The sequence below is a fragment of the Aythya marila genome (assembly GCF_965140915.1).
Source record: "Aythya marila genome assembly, chromosome: 2".
In the NCBI taxonomy this organism is placed as follows: Eukaryota; Metazoa; Chordata; class Aves; order Anseriformes; family Anatidae; genus Aythya; species Aythya marila.
In genome coordinates, this window is record NC_139043.1 from 32,107,655 (window position 1) to 32,123,516 (window position 15,862).

At 36.4% G+C, this 15,862-nt stretch overlaps 1 protein-coding gene across 1 annotated transcript in view; it reads left to right on the plus strand.

Moving 5' to 3' along the window:
* HDAC9 (histone deacetylase 9) overlaps nt 1-15,862 on the plus strand; it is a gene marked incomplete at its 3' end in the record, with an annotated part of 402,701 nt that overhangs the window by 75,749 nt on the left and 311,090 nt on the right.

Consider the following 15,862-nt stretch of genomic DNA (forward strand, 5'->3'; position numbering starts at 1 on the left):
TTTTGACCTAAAGGCAACGGGTAACTGCAGCAGTTGAATTGCACTGTGCTTTGGAGGTCCCCTGTCAGTGCCGACAAGTGTTCAGTTGTAACCCTGTAGTTCCATGGACTTAGTTATGTACCTGCGTCTCTGTGGTAGAAAGATGTCCCATAAACCCAAATTCTTTTCCACCCATCATCCAGTTTCATCCCATTGCTGCTCCATTTTTTCTTCAAGTCCTTCCAGTTATGTCCTAAGCAATTTATCACTTCTCTTGCTCTTATCTTCCTCATTCTCATGTGTTCTCATCCTTGCACATCTCTCCAAATAACTTACTTTCATTAGAATACATTAAAATTCCTTTCTTTACTGTTAAATCTTAGCTTTCAGAGGTGGATATATTTTTATTGCATAGCCTTAACCTGAGTGTTGGTCAGTACTTAAGACCCATGATTACCAATGGTAACACCAAAACAATTTACACTTTGGTGCATCTTGGAACACAGTCTGATAATGCTATCACTCCTAGGCTACCTTTTCTGGGAAAACTGCTATAATGTTAAATAAGTTTTAAATAGTTGAGTATTGTTTGAATGTATTATTCTGTGGGCCTCTCCTAATATTTTTCCATCTCTTTAATCAACCCCCTACCACAAACTAGGTCTATTAAAGCTTGCACCAGAGAAAGGACATATAGCCCAGATTTAACTAATATATATATGTATTTTTTTTTTTCCCAATTACATTTATTTCCATAAAAATAGTTGAAAGCTTATACATTCTTGATTAGTTTTTAGAGAACTACTGACAACTAAGATGTTATTTGATTTCATTATTTCTTTAATGCAGTATCATGAAATAACTTGAAAACTCTAGCAGCATACCTAATATCTCAATTAACTTACATCAAATACCTAAACTCTGCCCTTGCTTTCTATATTGAATTTGAGAGGCAATGTTAGAATAAAAGCCTTCTTTCCTTTTTTTTTTTTTTTTTTTTTTTTAATCCCCTTTCCTCTAAGTACTTTTTATCTAGAGTTTGTTTCGGTGGGTCTACTGTCCTGTATAAATAAATAAAAAGATTGCTTTTTTAATACATAATTCATTTATATTTTTCTCTTCAAACTCACTTTTTTTTTTTTTTTTACTTTTTTTTTTTTAAATAGATAGATCAAAACTCTGGCTAGTAATTTTGTAGCGATATCTTCTGTATTTTGTGAAAAGCTCTTGGAAGCAATCAAAATACTGTATACAAGGCTGGAACTTTACCTAGTTGTTAATTGGCAGGTTAAACTTTTATGGGTTTCTGGTACCCTGGCGATATATGACTATTAAAAATTGCAGGTGGTTCAGGGAAAAGGGGGAGGTGAGTTCTTGTGCTAGTAATATATCATAAAACTATATATTTCATGTGCCTGTTGTGAAAGTGGAGACCTTAATACTTTTTCACAATATAAGCTGATTAAAGAATCTTTATGGATCTCATTAAAGATTTTCTCTGTGAACACTGACAAATGTAATGCTTATGGATAAGAATGGCAAAAATAATTAGCCTCTGTGGTGCCTCCTTTGGTTTAACAAAAGCAGTGTGGTATTAAATATGATGATTCGTTTTGAGCTTAAGTTTGTCCTTTTGCACAAAATTCTGCTGATGGTTTGGCCATTTTTCTAAATCCTGGCATGATTGAGCATAGGAAGTGAAAGGGTAGGACTGTTGCCTGCTCCAACTGCAATAAAATGCTACAGTGAATTTGAGAGTCACAGAATTGCAGAGTTGTTGAGTTTAGAAAGGACCTCTGGAGATCATATAACCTCATCCCCCTGCTCAAAGCAGGTTGGTTTAGCTACAGCAGGTTGGTCTGGGCCAACTTCAGTCAGGTTTTGAGTATCTCCAGAGGTGGAGACTCCACAGCCTCAGTGGGCAGCCTGTAACAGTGTTTGACCACCCTCACAGTGAAAAAAGTCTTTTCTTATGTTTAAATGGAACTTCCTGTGCTTCAGTTTGTACCTATTGCCTCTTGTCCTCTCACCAATACTACTGAGAAGAGTCTGGCTCCACCTTCTTTACAGCCCACCCACAGTCAGACATTTGTACACATTGATAAGACTCTCCTGAGCTGTCCCTTACACTCCCACCTCTCTCAGCCTCTCATATGAGAGATGCTCTTGTCCCTTCATTATCCTTGTGTCCCTTTGCTGGACTTGCTCCACTATGTCCGTACCTCTCCTATACTGGGAGATTCATCCCCAGAACTGGAGGCAGATGTGTCTCACCAGTGCAGAGCAGAGGGGAAAAATCACCTCCCTCAACACTGTCCAGCTGCCTCAGAACTGCTGGTTGCATCCCATCAGAGCTTTTGTATGGCCAGTTAGCTTAAATGTTCCCTAACCTGATCCTCTTATGCAGGTAGTCAGCCAGCACTGCTCCAGACTTTCCCAGTTTTCTTGGGGGCCTGGGATTCCTGTGGAGAAATCTTAGCATTAAAGACAGAGTTGTGAAAAAGGCTTTGAGTACCTGGGCCTTTTCTATGTCCTTTGTCATCAGGCCCCATGTTCCGTTTTTTAAGAGGCCTTCATTTTCCCAAATCTTTCTTTAGTAGCTCACATCTCTGTAGAAGACCTCATTGCCCTACATGTGGCTTGCAAGATTGGACTCCAGATCGCCTTTGGCTTTCTTCAACCCATCTGTGTGTCCTTGGATAATGTCACTGTATTCCTCCAGGGTTTTCCATTCTGGCTTCTACTTTTATGCTTCCTTCTAACGTTTGAGTTTTGTCAGGCTCTCTCTGTTCATTGATGTAGGTCTCCTACTGTCCTCTTGCTTTACTTGACCTCTTGCTCTTCAGCCGGACTGTTCCTGAGCTTGGAAGTAAGTGATACCTGAAAATCAGCCAGCTCTTAGACTCCTCTCTGGGACCATGTCCAATGGGACTCTTCCAAGCAACACCCTGACCAGTCCAAAGCCTCTTCTCTTGAAGTCCAGAATAGCAGTTTTGCTTGTTTGTTTGCTTGTTTGTTTTGTTCCTTCCTCAGGATGCTGAATTCCACAATGTCCTGGTCACTGCAGCCAAGGCTGCCCGCGGCCTTCATATCCCAGACCAGTTGCTTCTTGTTTGTCAGTATGACATCCAGCAGAGCACCTGCCTTTGTTTGCTCCTCCATTGCCTGTGTCAGGAAGTAACCACCACTGCTCTCCAGACACCTCCTGGCTTGCTCGTGCCCTGCTGTGCTGTCCCTCCAGCAGACAGCGGGCGGTTTAGGTCTTCCTGCTTGAGTATCAGGATGTGTGAGTTTGAGACTTCTTTAGGTGTCTGAAGAAGGCCTCATCTACTTCTTCAACTGATTGTTTTAAAATCCATTTTATTCTGTTTGAAATGGATGCGATTAACACTTCATTCATCTTTGTCATTCAGATTTTACATTGTTTGCAGTGTTAAATGAAGGATAAAAATATTGAACAGCATTTGAAATAACTAGACCCTCTTCCAAATAAAATGTTGCTTGTTAATACTTTTTAATAAGGGTGCTTTCCTGTTTAGAGATAGCGTTGGGTCTGTTGTGCCATGTTGAATTCATTTAGTGTGTATTTGTCAGTTCAAAATAGTGACATTGTCAGACGTAATGACTCATTAAGATAAAACAAAGGCCTTCAAGTACTTAATGTAAATATTTTTCCATCCACGCTTCCATCTTACCTAGTATGAGTGGTAGATTTCATTCTCATGTAAGGTAAACATCCTTAAAGATATTTCCTCTATTATGTATCATACATATTTAGTGAGAAATATCCCCCATTCTTAATTTTTAATTAATTTATTTTTTATGAGAGACTTGCTTTTATTTTTTTCCTAATAATCATTTTGATACATGGATCAAAACCAGCAGCAAACCATGCAGAGAATTGTTTGGAATGGTTTACAAAAGCCACAAGCGCTTTTCTAATTAGCTTTCAGAGGAAAGGTGGGTGGTTAAAGGCAAAGGCTAAAGAGGTTTATGGTTGAAGTTTAGCACATTCTTACTCGGTTGTGTTGGTGCTGGAACTTCACAGCCTCTTGTGCAGAATGCAGGATATTTCTGCTTGTGTGCTTCTGTAAATGAATTCACTTTTCTGCTCACTTGAGAGATACTGTTACTGGAAGTTTCTTACTGGGAAGATTTTTACCTCCCTGGGCAGCTGTGAAATCTGATCTGTTCCTTCTTGTCTGTGCTCAAACTCTAATGCTGATTATTGATTTGGAACAGCTAGGAGGGAACCTGGAGTGTGAAGCATGGCAATTCAAGAATTAGAGAAAAAAATACTTAGACATTTAATAAAAATATTTAATAGAAAATAAGGGAATGAGCATGTTCAAACTGCTTGCGTGCCTCAGATTCTGCAGCTCTGTCAGGCTGCCCATGGTATGACAAAGGCTATGTGAAAGCACTGCGTTGCAGTTTTTTAGTACTTTTGAATTCCTTATTGGCTCGTCTTTGAACTCTCCAGTTTATACAGCTTGTTTCTCTATAATTACAAGAGGCCATTAGTATATTTAATCTGCCCCCCTCCTCTTTTTTTTTTTTTTTTTTTTCTTTTCCGTTTAATATAATAAATTTCTCTTTATTATAGATTCTGGATGCATAGGACCCAATTTTCTTCTTAGTCTACGTAACACCAGTCACTGTAATACCAGTGACTACAGCCAAATTATTTTTAAATTAAGCTACTGTCATAAGGTTAGGCTGTGCGCCAGTTTTATATTTGGTCACTGGCCCAATATAATTCCTTCCCCTGATAACTTTAACAAAAAATAATGATATTGAGAGTTACCAGAACTTCAATAAGTCCACCTGCATAATGTGGAAATCTTTAGATTACTAAGGACAAAAGGTATGTATAAGACATATCTTAGTTCATCATCAGAATTGGAGCTCCAGATGAGTGCAAAATATTTCACAAATCTTCTGTTCTTGTGGCTGCAGTCTCTGAAAAACATATTGACTTTTGCTGAACTACAGAACAACCCAATGATCACAAAGTTTGAATAATGAGTAAAATATCTCCTTCACTGATAATGTTAGATTTATTTTGTCTCCAAGAATGATTTCTTGACACACTTTTGGGTGTGAAAATAATTTAATTATATCAAGCTGTACACTTTAACATGTGTTTTATTAGTTTTATTTATAATTTTGTTATAGTAGCACTTAAGGAGGTTTCAAGGTACATAAACAACCATGCATGCAGTAAAACTGACCTATACAGATTAAAAACAAACGAACAAACCTGTCTTCCTAAGCCTTCCTTAAATTTACAGTGCACGTTTCTTATAACATAAGTTGTGTTCTAGTGAGGATCAATGCACAAGTTGGCAGTGAGTCTATTACTGCTAGAACCTAAACAGAAATACTCAGTGTGCTAGAAGTATTTAAGTCCTTTTTATACAAAATCACAGAAAGCCTGTTATGACATATTTCCTTCTTGTTACCTTAGTATATGAGATTTTCTGAGAAAGGTGTTTTTTTTTTTTTTTTTTAGGTGATCAGTTACATAGCAATACATTTTGGTTATTGGAAAGATTTTGATTTTTCTCTGCTTTTAACTTTTATTATTACAAATATGGCAAGAACTTAAACTGTATGTCTCCACTTGCACTTTGAAAACAGACAAACAAAAGAACATTTACATTTATAAATTGCTAAAGCTATTTATTAAGGTATAGCTTTCTCTAATACAATTCAAATGAAGGATTAACATCTTGCATTCGTCCTTTAAATGTTGCTTAGTCATTTTAAATTCAGTGGCTATGAAACAAAAAGCTAAAGATTGTGTAAAGTGTATTTGTATGCTATCACCATCCTGGAAGAAAATATAAGTTCTCAGGTGTTATCATGAGTTTATATAAAACATAGCTTCATATTATTTCTTATTTTGTGATCTTCATAGAACTTCCGAAAAGCAACTGCTTGGAATATGGTTAAAAAAAGTACAAAGATTTAAGGTAGAAAACCAACACCTCACTACAGAATAATATACGTCTAAACAACTGTGAAGATAGAAAAAAAAATACTCAGAATTATCGTCTTGAAACAAAAAGGTAAGTTGAAAGGATGGTCCCCAAAGATATATATTTCTTCACTGAGCATATTCGTTTTCCTTCAGTAGGAAACATTATACGTTTCATGGCATGGAAATGAGAACAACTCCCAGTATTACATGAATGGATTCCAGAAATTTCAAAGTGTGCCACCAACAAAGCACTAGCTTTCAGACACAGAAGGAATAAAATGTCTATTCAGAAACTGCACGCTTCTCAGCTATATTTAATACTAGAAAATAGAGTACTACTTTTTACATTTATTCCATAGGGCCTCATTTCAGAAAACACTTCCATGAATAGCACTCAGAGGCACTGCTTATGTGCATTAAAGGTGCTTATAGGCAACAGTGTTTCCAAGAAGAATTGTATGTGCTATTGCTATATTTGGAAAGTTGCAAGAGTTTAATTAAATCAGTTTCAAATTCCTGTAATAAAAGCCATGTAAATGCACCTAAAGCCTACCTAGCTTGATTAAATAATTATTGATGCAATTCCATTGTTATAAATCAGATTTTGCATTAACATTACATTGATATTTAAATAATTACTAATTATTGTGTATTATCTTTGTTATTTGCAAGAGTTTCACCAGGTTTAATATAAGACTTCATTTTCCCCTCCTTTAAAACTAGTTATTTCTTATAAAATCCAGGATCTACTAAAAGAAACATGTTCAATGTATGCTCATTTTCAGTTAATTTGAGTTGAAACCATAAGGCCTGCAAAAGAAATTCTGAGGCTTGCAGGTATGGCTGGTGTTGAAATGGGAGTAAAAAATCTAGGGTCCATATAAATTCTATTATTTAAGCAGTAAAATTTGCTCCTCAAATGCTAAATGGCTGTGTGTGATATGAAGAGTGAATGAATTCAGAACTTGTTCTTCCATTAATGGCTTTCAGCTTGTTGTCTTTCAGATTCCCTGCAGCAACATTATAATTTTAATACTTTGTAAAATCAGTCCTTCGTTACAAAAAAGCTCTTAGTCAAGTGTAATGTCATCTGCACATTACCAGCAATGAACAGCAACCAAGTTTGTAATGAAGGAGAACTTCATGTGCACGTCAATGATCCTGGCTTGTTTCCTTGCTTTGTTTTGCTGTTTAACTTTTCACCATCAAGTTCCTAACACTCTGTTTCCTCCTAGCCATACAGAAAGGACTGCTGTTGTTTCACATCTCAATGCTATGCATTTAGGTTGTGTTATTCCGTCCTGTTCTCAATGAACAATAACATTTGGAGTGGAGCAATTTGGAGTGGAACAATAACATTTGAACAGTGGAGTACAATACAAGGGAACCAGAGGAAAAATAACGATGGTCATCGGTGTTTTCTGTCTACTCAGTTATGTCTTGCTATGTGAGCTATGTGAGGATTTTCCCAGTTGTGCATCTCTTATACATCTATCTGCTGGTCCATACACCAAATGTGCATGATTTGGTCTAGGGCCATATTACTTCCATGCTCCCCACTATTCCACTCTTCTGAGGTGTAGCTGTCCATTAGAAGGTAGCAAAATAGCTGTTAAAAATAGCAGCAAAAAGGCTGGTCTTGGGTTTATGCTGATGGATCTGTAAAGCCATGGGATAGCTGCATGCATCCTTCCCTAACCTCTGTCTCTTTAGAGCACATCTCATTTTAGACAAGAAGTGGAGGGCTGTGGTCTGTGTCTGGAAAATGGAGGGCCACAATTCTCATTTTCTTTGATAGAAACTGGAATAGGTGGTCACTTAAATCACAGCTGACATCCAGCTCGTGTCACTGAGGTAGTCTTGGTCTTAGCGAGCTGAACATGTATTTCTCCTTTTAGGCATCTTGACTTCTCATCGGGCCAGTTTTGTTTTCTAACATGGTTAGTAAGCAGAATATGCCTGAGCAGTGATAATGTCCATTTCCTGAATCAGAAGAGTGAATCAAGAAAGAAGTGGTGTTAAGATGCATAGAGTGCACATTGTATCACATCGCTTTGTCCACCTCAGAATTAGGCATATACTCCAGGGTACTGCATTATGTTTTTCTTCACTAATCAGTTGAATCTGGTAGTCAGTGGGTGCCTACCTTCACTGCATTTCTGCAGATTCAGGTGGAGGCATACGGTCAGCTTTAAGTTTTTCCTTTCAGTATACAGCATTTCTGTGTAATTCTCTGTTAATATCACTGTAATTTCTCTATGCTCTCATAGCATAGCAATTGTCCTATGATATGCTTTCATCTTCTTAATTTTCTGACAATATGTGGTTCTTTGTTACCTGCATAAGAGATCTCTGGATACCAACTCTAGAGATCAGTGTTTTAATTCTGTACCATGAATTGGCACTTATATGAAAAAAAAAAAAAAGAAAAAGAAAAAAAAAAAAGTAAAATTCTAAGCATCCACCCTAGCAGTGCTAGATACTTAAGATTTTTTTTTTCAAGCAGATTGAACTGTGTTCTGCTGTGAAAAAGGCAGAAATCTCAGTCCTGAATCTCTGAGTTCAAGACTTTCACAATAAACTCATGTCTGACATTCCTCTTTATACCTTTACAAAACCACTCTTAAAGCACTGTCTGTATTTTGGTACCTCTAGGCAGTTATGTATTATATTAAATGTTAGAACAAATGTTGTATAAAGCTATTGACATTCTGACAATCTTGGAAGGGCAGAGTTCTTATGAAATTTAATATCTTCACCCAAGAACAGGAAAAATAATCTTGCAGGTTTCAGTAGATGGATGGATGTATACACTATTTTATTTTTCTACAACAGTCTTAACTGTCATTAATCATTTCAGAATCTGTGCACTGCTATTTTTAGGAGCATAAAGAATTTCAGTATTATAACATGATCTGTGCTAGAAAGAGGTCAAATAAATGGTCTGCAGTGGAGATTTGCTGCTAGAAATACATTGGTGTAAAATCCAAAATAACTTTATAGCACAAAACTACTGGGTGGGTGTACAGTAATTTACTAAATTACAACAGATTTAAGCTGCTGGAACATTTTTATTAATACTTATATTTGTTTTTACAATCCAGTTACCTCAGAACACAGCAGTTTATTCAAAACAGGTATCTTGGATTTCATTTCTAAAAATATTTTGATATTTTTTATGAACATTTAAAACCCAGAGGCACTGTGTGCTAAAAACAAAACATAGACATTTTATGGATTTCTCACTTTTTGTCACATATTGTAAGACTGCCCGTGTTGTGCCAGATCACCAAATGGAGGCAGTTCTGGTGAGGAGCTCATGGACCAAATGCTTCTACGTCTGTAGGAGCTGGTCTTTGCAGAGCTATGTACAAAGCGTGAGGAGCTCGTGATGCCCCTCCTTTGCATGCAGATGTGAACATGTCTGAATGTACATCAGCCAGAAATAAATTTAGAGCTGTTGTTTTTATGAACTCATTGAAGAGAGTCAGGTACGTAAAACACAAGATGTATGACACAGTAAAACCAAGTGGGTTCTTCCTAAGGACAAGATTAGTTTGGTAAAAATGACATTGGAGCTTACATTAGAGGATGAAGACATTTTTGTGATGTAGAGATTTTCTGCAGAAAAACTTGATTTTACCCAAAGTATTACGAGTTTGATACACTTCTGGGTACTTTCTGGGTAGTTTACTAGTCTGCAAATACAAAAGCATCTATTAGAAATACAAATCATGAGCCTAAATGTTTGGATCACTAACCAATCTATTTTGAGTTTTTATCAGCCCAACTGCCCTGTTTGCTGTCTTTTTTTCACCTACTTTTTTTTTTTTTTTTTTTTTTTTTTCCCCCTTTGGAACCAATCCTGCTACTTCTATCATGTTGGCATAAGAGGCAGTAGAGTCTATTAGACTAAAGTGGAGCTGGGTTCAGGCTTAATCCTCTGCGAGTTGAATACACAATTTTAAGGGGGGAAAAGTTATGTTAATAATTTATGCTTATTATTATTATCATCATCTTTACTGTGTAGTTTCTAGTTATGCAAGTGAATACAGATGCACCTACATGTATTTTCTTTATTAAGTAAAATCAAAAGCATTTTCTCCTTGAATGCAGTCCTTGGAGAATTTGTGGCTTTTTGCTAACACAATGAAGAACAGAAAATACTGGCAAGCTGGCAGATGAACTTGTACATGGATATAGACAGAGCTTTAACATATCTCATGTTCAAAGAGCATTTTCTTAATCAGTTTATTTTCATAATTACTGTGTAAACTATAGGTAAGGTAAAGTGAAATGCAGTTGATGACAGCTGTACACTCGGGCTGTGATGCTGCTAGATCTCATTAGTGAATTTGGCTTGTGATTGTGCACCAACTCAGGTTGTCTGTTTTGAGTGTAGCTCAAAACACAACTCAGGTTGTGTTGTCTGATTTAGGAACTGTTTTTATCAAAGGTGATATTTTTCTCTCTGAGTGTTATCAAACACTGAAGTAGTGTTTGATAACAGTGTTCTGGCTGCAGTTCTTCTAGAGGTGCTTTCAGCTATGATAAAAAATGGAAACAAGGTGATCAACAACTGGGACAGTCAAATGATCTGAAAAGTTGAAATCCTAGCATAAAGTCAATTAAAGTTGAGTCCCATTAACAGTGTGAGGTCAGGGGTCTGAATCAGCAGCTCAGGGTTTTGATGAAGTCATGACATTTAATCCTGTTTCCATCGCAGATAGCTGCCAAGAAAGAAGGTAAAGGTACCTTATACAGGTGTTTCATGGATTGCATTGAAGTCTTTCTATGTGTCATCGTGCTTTGAGATCTTTGGTTGAAATGTCGCACAAGGGAGGTAGAAAGCTGTTTATAGTTCTCCGTATTATTAGTAACCTATAAATGCTGTATGTGTGCATTAATGTGACCATTAACATATATAAATTGTATTTTAGACTTAAGTGGATTTATATCCACTGGAATCTCATATGTTACTGCTGTCAAGATCAGATATTTTCACTGGAAAAATAAGAGTGCATCACCTAACCCTGCAGAAATAGAAAATCGTATGGTGTTAGAAGGTTTAAAATAGTGGGACTTTTAGTTCTGAAAAGAATAGCAAAAAGTCTTGCTATTCCCTTTGTTTACCACCCTTGTCTTTATTTCAAGCATATACTTTATGAATCTACAAATTATTTCCTTTATTGAAAGGCTTGTGTGTTATTCAAGATGACTTGTAAACTTGACTCAATCTTCCCTAGCAAGGGAAACAGGAAATACCAGAGAACACTAGACTCGGTAAACCTATAAAATTCGAGAATGCAGCCCATTATTTCTAGAAACTTTTCACATAACACTTTGGAAAGCAATGACTAATTAGTTTTTGGCTTTAACAATAACAGTTCGAGAGGTTTTTTTTGTTTTGTTTTTATAGCTTTCATATTAGGTAGAGGAACGAAAGTGACTCTGAATGATGAAATATTGGCAGTGTATACACTTGCTTCTCAGTAGGAGCTCAGCTCTTTGATCCCTGGTACAATTATATTCATTGCCCAAGTTTTATTGCCATGCCAGAGAGTTAACAAGCAGCCGCTACACTCACAACAGCATCCTAATAGATTTTTGTTCAATAGGTAATTGAATATTTTAAATTAATATCTTAGATTCTCTATATTCTTGGTAGCAATTAAATGTTCACAGCATTTTTCATGACTACTTCACACTAGTAAATAGAATATTTACATTATTTTGATATATCAAATACTCAAACCATGCTTCCAAGTGTTAACTGTAGCTAGATTGTTTTAGTTATTGTTGTTTTTTCCTGTCTGAATACTTTGAGTGTTCCTTTCTGAATTTATAAACTTACAAAGCTCAATTGGCAGAAAGCTCCATAGCTTCCTGATGGATATTTAAATCCGTACTCAATTTATGTTTTTACCAGAAGAATGGAGTTCTTATCAAGTACTAATGAAATTAAAAAGTTGCTAATATGATTGAGACATATGTTAAAATAATGTTGCTCATTTTCTTTTTTGTTATTTTCTTCCTTTATGAGGTCATTAATGATCCTTTAAAATTCTAGCTGGTATTTCAGCTAATTATGCATAGGATATACTATGGAAAGTATATCTATGGAAAAGCGGTTTGGAAAACCTATTATCCAATGATTAGAACAGGAGACTCTAAATCAGAATCACCTGACTTCATTTGCATTTCCTCCTCTTCGCTAAGTGGTCTTGAAAAAGTGATTCTACCCTTATGTGCTTTAAGTATGTCTCTTACCCCTTATCTTTCTTTTCTTTTTAGATTTAGGCTCTGAACTTTTATTAGTGAAATGCATATAATTTAGCCCTAAAGCATTAAGTTTTAGTGGCAGAGGCAACAGCAGTCAGGCAACAGTCAATATGCAGATTTTTTTATACAGCTGCACATTCCAGGGTATGTTAAAGAGTTTAAACGATCTTGATTTCTATTAATATCTTTAAATTGAGTAGTGTAAAACATGGTCATGAGGCTAAAATAGAAGTAATTACTTATGAACCAGAAGGTTTCCTATCTGCCAAACGTGTGACATCACGTAACATCATTCAGAATAAGGTACTAGAGTTTATGCCATGAACTGTAACTTGTGTCATAAGTAGAAAAGCAAACAAATACCTTTGTGACAGTAGGTGCACACAGAATCCTAACCCTACAACCCTGTCTTGTTTCCAGGATCAGTAGGCCTCGCTAGAATAACCTCTGCAGCTGGTTTTCATTTTAAGTTACTGGCACTCTGATATGTTGTGCTTACCCGTGTTCTACAAATCTCACCCAATAATTATCGTAGTTGTTGCGGATATATATTTATATGTATACAATTTCTATTAAAAAGCATCCAAGATTAATCAAAACTGAGTAGTATCCCATATATTCTATTTGATCAACTCTTACTTGATCAGGTGACAGTAACATATTCAAGGCAGGTGTATTAACATCAGTATAAGCTCCTTTCTCTGAGATTAAATAAATAAAAAGGGGTTACATACTGGCAGATTTTTGCATGGTTGCTTTTTTATGACAATGGAAGTGCAAAAGAAGACAAAGGCCTCACTGAGCATCTTCTTTACGTATCCTAGCTATGGGATGCACCAGCACCCCTAGCCGTGGTGACCTTCATTTTGGCAAGTGAGGAGGATCACTCTAAGCTATTGGATGTAACAGAGGTCCGAAATGGAATAAGAAGATGTGGACTAACGAAAGGCAGTGATTTACTACAGGTTTGAAGAGTGGAAGAGAACAGCCACAACACTTTTCTACTTTGTAACAAGGGAACGGTGCTAATAAAATCTCAGGGCATAGTTCTCCATCCTCTACAAAGGGGAAGTGATGGAGAATCTAATGTGTGTTTGAGTCTTAAAGTCTCTCAAAACAGTCTTTGTTAAGTGTGCTAAAAAACAATTTATATGACCAGTTTGAAGTACTCACGTAAGTAACCAATTTAGGTTTGAAGCAGTGGACTGTATGTAACAGTGTAGGACCCAACTCAGGCTAATTAGCTCAGTGACTAATCAACCATTTTCTGTATAGATTAAGAACTGGCTTTTGATTAGTCCCTAAATTGGTGATGTTAGTGCTGTATTGTGCTGTGGTTACAGCAGAGACTACTAGGTATGGATGCCCAGAGCAGTGACCCCAAAACCTCTGGAGGCCTACAGAACAGCGGTGCACAAGTAATGAGCTTGAGCTATCACTGTTTTCTCTTCCTATTGCTTTTGTAAGGTCTTGATTTTCTATGGCTACAAACAGATTTAAGGAATTTCTCAATCAACATGTTGTCTATGTACTACGACTGAGTTGTATATAATTCCCCTAAAGTATTATTGTGACAGGCCATATCAAAAGTAACATGTTTAGACTTGATGATTGATATTTACCTTATATTTATTACCTCCTTGTATTTTACCCATTTGGAAATAAATATTTGGAGTGAAGCCAAAGTAAGTTTTGTCCTGTTATGAATTCCAAGTGGTTTTGAAATATTTTGTGAAGTTTGAATGCTACCTGGCATTTTACAGAACACAGTGATTTTTGGTGACATAACATTTTCTGATTTAGGATATTGTCAAAACAGGGCACTCTGGGTGAAAAGTATCTGTCAGCAGTAATAAAACTTAATAATGCCCATTTTAGAAGAACACTGAACAAGGAAAATGGTTAAATAGCAATAGTTCTTGAAAGGATTCTTCTATCTAGATTTATCATTTTATTTTCCCTTTAGAATTATAGGTGCAAGAGTACAGGATGCTTGAAAAGTATTTTCTTGAACTTCTTTGTTTGCAAGGGTGGAGTATACTCGGTCTCGAGAGCAGGTCTGTCTTGTGAATCACAGCCTAAACAGTTGATTTTGGTCTGTGGATGCCATCTAAAAGAATATTTCTGTTTGCTTTATAAACTTGTTGAAATGCAGTATGTTATTATAGGAAACTAGCAAGGTTGGTTTGCAGTATTTATTTTTCTGCAAGGTGAGAGGTAAAGCTGATGTGATGGAAACGGCTGTCTCCGTCATCTTGAAGCCTTGGAGCAGTTTGTGCTAATTCACTGATTTATATGCCTAAACACATTAATATGGCTAAAATAGACAGAGGCACCTAATGACGCATGCTGGGCTGGGGGTAATGCAACAGCAGAGGGGTTTACTGAGGATCTGTTCCACTGGGAACAGAGCCTTTATATCCTAATTAAAGCCCTGTAAACCTCCATTTAGTACTGGAAATCCAGTATCAGGTTTACTGAGCTGATTTTAATTAAAGCTGATGTTAGCCCCAACTTCAACATGGATTTCTGACCAAAATAATCTTTTCTAAGTAATGTGTGTGTGTGTGTGTACGTGCATTTGTATATATATGTGTATCTGTTGGGGTATACTTATGCATGTGTTTGTATTCTCTTGCATTTAAATCTTCTGTGATTAAGAACAGATCATCCCTGTGTTTAAACTAGTAATTGTCTGTCTGTGAAGGGAATACTGACAAGTTATTTTTACTTCTGTTATCACCTGTCATGTTAAATCCAGTGCCAGGTGAGGACTCTGTGACCCCTATACTGGGGGAGGTGGGAGGAAAGGTTGTGCTTCCCTGATCTATAGATAACCATCTCTGTGTAACTGTTTCAGAGCCAGACGTAATGTTGTAGAAGAATAAAGCACTAGTACTAATAAATAAGACTGTAATATCCCCGAAGAGGAAATAGAGATTTTATTCGGTTTAATTTTAGAAACCTTGTGTATCAATGTAGATTTAAAAAAAGAGTGCACTATAAAATTTGAAAACAACAGCCTTCTTCTGTTTTCTGGTCAGGTTGAGGGGATATACTTAGTTAGAAAATATGATGTAGTTATGTATGTGTGTGAGATAGCCATGTGAAACCAGGAAAAAAGTGGGAGAGAAAGAGAAGTGAAATAGTCAAATGCTAAAACAGAAGATTTAAGCAGCAATTTGATTGTCCAGGTACCCTTCATTTTCCTCCTTTTGTCTTAAACATAGCCATTTAACTTTCATTATTGCGACTTTTATTTTTTCCTGCAGACTCTGGCTTGTTTGGGAATTCTTGATAGATTGCCTAGCTGCATAGATTGTTTTTGCAAGTATCTTTTATTGCTTCTTTGTTCAGTAAAGTTCTAACTTTATTTATCACCTACCCTCCAGCCCTGCACTGGATACAGAATTGGGTGACATGTAGGATTTGTTGATGGTGCATATTGCCCATTCTGGCCAAGTTTTTCACAGATGAATTTGTTCTCAAAATGTCCCTAAAAGATAAGATGGTGTTGTTTTTATAACTAGGAAACTCAAACTGTGTTGCATTACTTCAGCAAGTTCTGGTTGAGCTAAATAGCCTACCAGAAGCTATACAATAAGATGTTCTGCA